General features: G+C 38.7%; 1 protein-coding gene across 2 annotated transcripts in view; it reads left to right on the forward strand.

The window, feature by feature from the left end:
• ZNF366 (zinc finger protein 366) overlaps positions 1–6,444 on the forward strand; it is a 32,606-nt gene that overhangs the window by 8,714 nt on the left and 17,448 nt on the right. Inside the window, exon 2 of one of the 2 annotated variants that reach the window (XM_019610451.2) lies at positions 6,174–6,209. The exons of the other annotated variant lie outside the window; for it this stretch is intronic. The gene's annotated coding sequence lies outside the window, so the exon portion shown is untranslated. The remainder of the gene's footprint in view (positions 1–6,173; positions 6,210–6,444) is intronic. 2 annotated transcript variants of the gene reach the window in all.

Raw genomic sequence — 6,444 nt, forward strand, 5'->3', positions numbered from 1 at the left:
TCTTGAAATTATACTACAGTAAAGCTCAGAAGCCCTTTCTTTTGAACTTCACTCTATAAATTTAAAGACTCTGTTTTGTACGTGAAAAGATTCTGGCCACAATGTCTTATAATATCTGACTGGTGAGAAAAACAAACAAACAAACACTAAAACTGCATTAGTGCAATCTAATAACTTTCCAGAGGGAAAAAGAAGTAGTGCATATTGTTCCTGTGATGCCAAAAATGCACAGTTCTAATTTGCAATGACAGATACACAAGGAGGCAGGAAAGTGGGATATAGTGATAGGACCTCTATAAAGAGCTGTTAAAATGGCTCCTCATACTTTATAAGGGCAGCAGCAGATCCATGTTTCCAGTTTCCGAAGTGAGAGCTGTTTATCCAGTTAAGAAAAGGAAGAGATGTATCTTACTGACATAGCCAAATCCCAGATCCTGCTCTCAGATACACACTAGTTTTTCCATAATGACTTCAGAGTGATGTGGATGAGACCGCGGACAAAATAGAGATTGCTACATAGGATGAATTGCATTATTTACTTTGGTGGTTAAACTAGGTGGGCAACTTGTAATGACTTTAGTAATTACTGAGGGTAGGATCAAATTCCCTAGCAGCCTGCTGGTACCAGCTAAGCTTTACACATGTGAACCTCTGCCTTTATGTGCTCCTGGTGCCATCACACTGCCCAACCTGATCTCATCAGCCTCGAAGCCTGCACAGGATCCAGAAATTCAGTATACCCATGCCCAAAAGCTCCTAAGGATCCAGTCCTGCAAAAAGATTTATATGGAACTGAATTAGTGCAAAATATAACAGCCATAAAGTCAGATACTTTGATTCACTTCCCTTCACCCCCTTGGGAGGTCCCCATTCTTAGCCTCTTAGAGGAGTACCCTAACCAGACTCCTGGGCTGTGAGGCTAACTGCTGTATGTCACAGGACTATTACACAACCAAAAACGGCACTGCTGAGTGCTGGGGTGCAGAGATAGTTAGGGGCTGTAGACTCTATCCTCCCTAAAAATAGATTTGGGCCCTCCTACAGGTGTCACTCCTGCAATTTTATTGAGAAGGTGCAAGTTCCAGGCATCTCACTCTCCTGAGTGGTACAGTCAGGCTCCTTTCATTTATTCTTCCTGGTAGGCCTTTCTCTGCAGTGCTGAAGGGTTTAGAATGGTTGAATGCAATTTGCCAAGGTATTTTTCTAGGCCTGGAAATTCCTCAATCTAAAGACAGATCTGTCCTCTGCTCCTGGACCCACGCTCTCAGCACTCAAACTCGTTTTATTTTTTCTTTTCAAAACAGACAAAAGTAGTCGGAGTCCCTAGGATAGTTTCTTCTTGACATAAACACAAGTGTATTCAAAAATGGCTGTGTGCCACATACTGATTAGAGTGCTTGAGGCAATAGTTTACTTCTGTGTATCCTCCCAGATTCATAAATTATTCAGAGTATGAATATTTTCATATTTTGGTGGGAAAAAAAAAAGAAGGCATTGTACATTAAAAAAATGCCAACCAATAAAACCATGTAGTTCAAAAGTTATCAGCAAAAACGATTCAGCAGTGTCAAAAGGTTTGTTTCTCAGGATGGAGAAACTGAAGCAGGACAGAATCTGTTATTTGAGGAGAGGCAGGGAGATGGAAAATAGGGTATGAAAGGAATGACTTACAATATCTCTGGCTTTCAGAGTATTTTAAGGATAAGCAGTAAAAACCATTTCAGAGAGATACAGATTAGAAGAGAATAAGCAGACATCTCTCCTCCCTTTCCTCCCTCACACTGTAGCTCTCACTGCCCTGACACTGCTCTGACTCTCTGGAGGCATAAGCCATTTAAAGATACCTCACTTCCCCAGGACATAGTTCCTTATCTCTGTATGCTCCTCAGCCTGTAATAAAAATGTTGTCTTATATCATCACACCATGTTTTCATATTTCCTAACTTTTACTGAAACCTATCCTTCATGAAAGAAGAAAAACAATCAGAAGTCGCCATCTTTAGATTGGGAAACCTTTCAGCTACAGACAGCTGGTGGCCCACAGATCATGAAGGGAAGTTTTCACCATGCCTTTTCCTGTTTTATTCTTCACACGACTTTGGTTTAGTCACTCTAAGAGCTAGTGCTAACACAGCTGCTTTTACACCCTTCTGCACCTCACCAGCATCTCATTTTCAGATTACACTGATCTGTGGAGGGAAAATGAAAGGCAAGAAGTTGGACCAGAGCTGCTGTAGGCAGAGGTGGACAGTGCTGTGCTCAGGACAGTAAAGGTAGAGATCAGCCAGTGTATCTCTTTCCCCTCCTGTTCACTCCAAAGCCTCAAATGCACTGTTGGTAGCAGAGAACCAAGGAGATGGAGGTATTCAGCTGAGGACATATGACCTTTGTACCCTTAAACAGATATAGAACAGAGAATTTTCTGTAGCCTGTGGTCTCCCACCATGCATACTTGTGGTTTTGGGTGTTTTTATTAACAGATAATGTTTGAAAGCCCGTGAACTTAGCATCCACTTCATTATCCAAATTATCTACATGTTGCTAATCATTTTTGGCAGATAGAGAAGCAGAGAGGGTGTGAACACAGATGGAATAGAGAAGTGATGAGGGAAGGAAATGTAGAGAAGAACTAAGAAGACTCACAAAGCAGAAGAAAAAAGAGAAAGAAGGATGAGGAAAAGAGAAATAAAAGCTAAAACAGCAGCAAGAACAAATTGTATTCAAAAGTCCCTTTACATGTATACTGAAACGACTAGGGATGGATGGGCCATGAACGCGAATCATGCAATGAACCATTCAGTAGAAGTATCTGATGTGGCTGTGAAGGTGATAGGACTGCTTCCGATTCTCAGCAAAGAAAAGTTCAGAATCACCTTTAACACTACCATTTAACAGAACAAAGCAATGAATTGTAAAGTATAAAAAGGCGATCGTGTATTTATTTTCTTACTGCTTTATGCTTTTTCTCTATTGAAAGAAATACCAAAGTAGCTGTACTTCTGTAAAATTGCTTATAGCATCTTCCTCCCTGAAAACTTACCAGAGAAGAATTTGTGCATATAACCGAGTGATTCCAAAAGCCAGTCTAGGAGGAGTGCAGGCAAGATGTTTCCCAAATGCTTGTATTTCCAAGATGAAATAAAGAAAAATGATGCAAGTTAAAATGTTAAAACTTGGGAATCAAAAAAGTGAAGTGCAGGGAGCTCTTGAACAGCTTTCTGAGAAAGAAGATTCATTTCTTCATAGTTATATAGTCTCCTAGACTACACAAATGCAAATACAATGTTAAGTCCCTATAGCAGTCAAAATATCAAAAATGTTCAAGCCTCAAACAAGAAACAAGGAAGATATGCCAAAACAGGCTAGAAAAAAAAAAAAGTAATTACATAACATATATATCTTAAGAAGTTCATTGCTTGTTGCAGGTGATTATTGTTATCATTCAGCTGTTAATATGTCCAATATTTTAAACAATCAAGCTTCTTAGGTGTATGTGATTTCCATTATTGGTTTCTTAAGATATTGCCATAGGATAGCAGGTATTTATTTTTGTATGTATACACTGAATTTGCTAAAAGTATCAAATTTTGGTCATGGCACAAATGGCTTTCTATCTCTTTGGACAATAAAGCCTATAAAAACCTGCAAATTGCTGAACTGCAGTTCACAAATAATGAGTTTCAGAGTTTGTTGGAAATTTTGCCATAGAATTACCAATGCTATTAGTCTTACTTTGCCACATATTTGCTAAGATTAAAATGTCTCTGTTAAAAAGAAGAAGAAGACATCAGCAAATGAAGGTAATTTCCCAGGCAGAAGTGAAAAGACATAGAACTCTTTTGTACTATCATACTGCTGTAGGAAGAAATCTGGCCCACTTCTTGTTTTCAATCATTCCAGGATGTTTTCATGAATGATTGCTTACTTGTTCCCAATTCCAATTGTATTAAGGGTGGCAAAAGGGGAAGAAAAATATATGAGGGCTGCTCTGAAAGTAGTACCTTCTGGTTTATCATGTTGGCCCATGACATCAGAGACAGATTTTGGTGGTATGGCCACCAATATCCCGTCATATGTTGTTGCTGTGATGGCAGCAAAAGGACACTCTGACAGAATGGCATCTGACATGAAGTGTGTGTAAAGTAAAGGTGTGTCATTAAATTCTTCTATGCAGAGAAAATGGCACCCTTTCACATTCATTGATGCTTGTTGAGTGTTTCTGGAGACCGAACAGTGTATGTGAGCACAGTGAGGCAGTGATGATGCATTGCAGCAGTGGCAATCAGCCTCACTTCTGCTGGTGACATCTGGTAAGAGTTTGGTATACAGGCTCTTGCTCATTGCTGGTGAAAATACATGCCTAGTTGTGATGACTGTGTTGAGAAACAGTGTTTTGTAGATGAGAATCTGCTCTATCAAATGGTGTTATTGTGCTTTTTGTTGTATATTACTGTATACTCAGTATTTGTAAATTGAGCTCACTACTTGTATTTGTGCTCTTGAAAATGTGGATACTAATGTCTAGAAAAGATAGATTAAAAATACACCTTGCAAAGGCTTCTTAAGGAATAAAAGAGTAGAGTTGACACTGATCTTAGGATATTCCTTGTTTGGATTTGATCATTATCTTTTACCTCCTGTCCTCCTCTAATGATTGCATTCATTAAACCGAGAGAAAATAAAATGCCTTAATTTGAAAAAGCTACAAATATGCAATCGTCAAACCATGCAACCAATATCTAGAAAACCTAGTATGCTGTTTTGAGCATACTTGCAGCACCCACAATGTTCCCTGAGGAGCAAGCAAGTAAATGCTTGGTTTTACAGGTATGGAAAATTACCATAACCTAATCCCATTTTGCAAGGCCATATGGGCAGCAAAGTAGATAAGACATATGTGATAGCAAGAGGTTAAAAAAAATCCACTCCATTATTTTCCAACTTTTTGAAGTTATGAAACTTCCAGAAGAAAAGGAAATGGCAAATGGTAACATTTGGGAGTGGGACATCACTCATACACAGGAAGCAGCATGAAAAAAGATATGAAAACAACAAAAAGGGAAAGAAAAAATGTCTTATGGAGAGTTTATTTTGCCTTTGAAAGAGGCATCAGATATTTACTATCCGAAAATCACTTGTTTACGAGTAATGGATATACCCAAAGTTGTGCAGGTGTTCCAGGGATTTTCAAACTATGACAATACTTCAAAGCAGTGTAGTTTTGGTAGGGAACACTGCGTCAGTGCTGAAATGAGATGAATTCAGTATAGGAAAACCCCTTCAGTCAGATCCTGCAACTGATGCAAGTTTTGCCTAAATAGCGAGTGAGTGAAAAACAAGTAACAACGTTAGTATTTAGTTCAACGATTGTATGGCTGAATACATTTAAAATCAGAAACTAAAATGAAGGGTGACTCAAACGAAGGAGTTCCCACAAAACCTATTAAGAAAACCGTAAGCACCTCTGTAGTAACAGGTATCCATTGAAAAACACTGCTGGTTGCTCACTAAGGCTCAGGGTCTCCAGCTGCTCAACTTTGACCCAAGAAATGTGGTAGTGTGTCATTTGTCACTGATTCTCACTACATCCTACACAGGAGCAGATGTTAGATTTCAGTCTTTCCTTATAGCTGCCAGTATTCAGACTCAACAGCAGAACAGAAACGCTCTTATGGCACACTCTTATGGAAGTGTCTACAGCCATGTAATTTCATTTAAACACATTTTCCCTTCAAGCTAAGAGAAACCATTCAGCCTACGCATTTACCTTTAGACTTCTTACTCTGTCCTCTCTTTCATCTTGTTCTGAGATAGCAAACACAAATACGAATCTTGTACTAAGAAGCCACTCTCCCCTTGTCAGAGCGAACGCATCAGTTGCACTTGTTTTGATCTCGTTTCTTTTATTACAACTGTGTGCACCAAGAACAAAATCAGAACAGCATTTAAGCTGTTAAGCAACTTCATAAACTCATATTGGTATTGCTGGGCTTATTATTATTCTATAGATAGAAAGCACTTTCATACAGGAAGCAGAATCCTGGTTCTACTGAAGCCTGAAGAAATTTTACTGTTGACTTCAGAAGGGATTATTAACTGGGGAGTATAACAGTGGGTGTGCTTGCAGAGTGAGTAGTCTGATTTACACACTTTATTTTATCCTTTGTCTTTAGAAAGAAGTACATTGGCTGGCAATGAGAAAGTGAATGGTAATTTATATTCTATCTTAAACTCTAACTCTCTTCCTCTTTCAGGGAAGCTAACAGCATTATTAGCTCCTGCACAGATAGTTGTGGAGGTACTTCAAGATTAGACTACCCAAACTCCTTGTAGCCTTTCCTTTCTGAAAGGGCAGGGAATTGAGTTTATTTGTGGGTCAATTTCTCAAAACAGTGCATTTCAAAATACTTTTAATTACATAAAGAGAAAAAAACTGCAAGAATG

This window comes from Meleagris gallopavo, chromosome Z, assembly GCF_000146605.3.
Source record: "Meleagris gallopavo isolate NT-WF06-2002-E0010 breed Aviagen turkey brand Nicholas breeding stock chromosome Z, Turkey_5.1, whole genome shotgun sequence".
Taxonomy (NCBI): domain Eukaryota; kingdom Metazoa; phylum Chordata; class Aves; order Galliformes; family Phasianidae; genus Meleagris; species Meleagris gallopavo.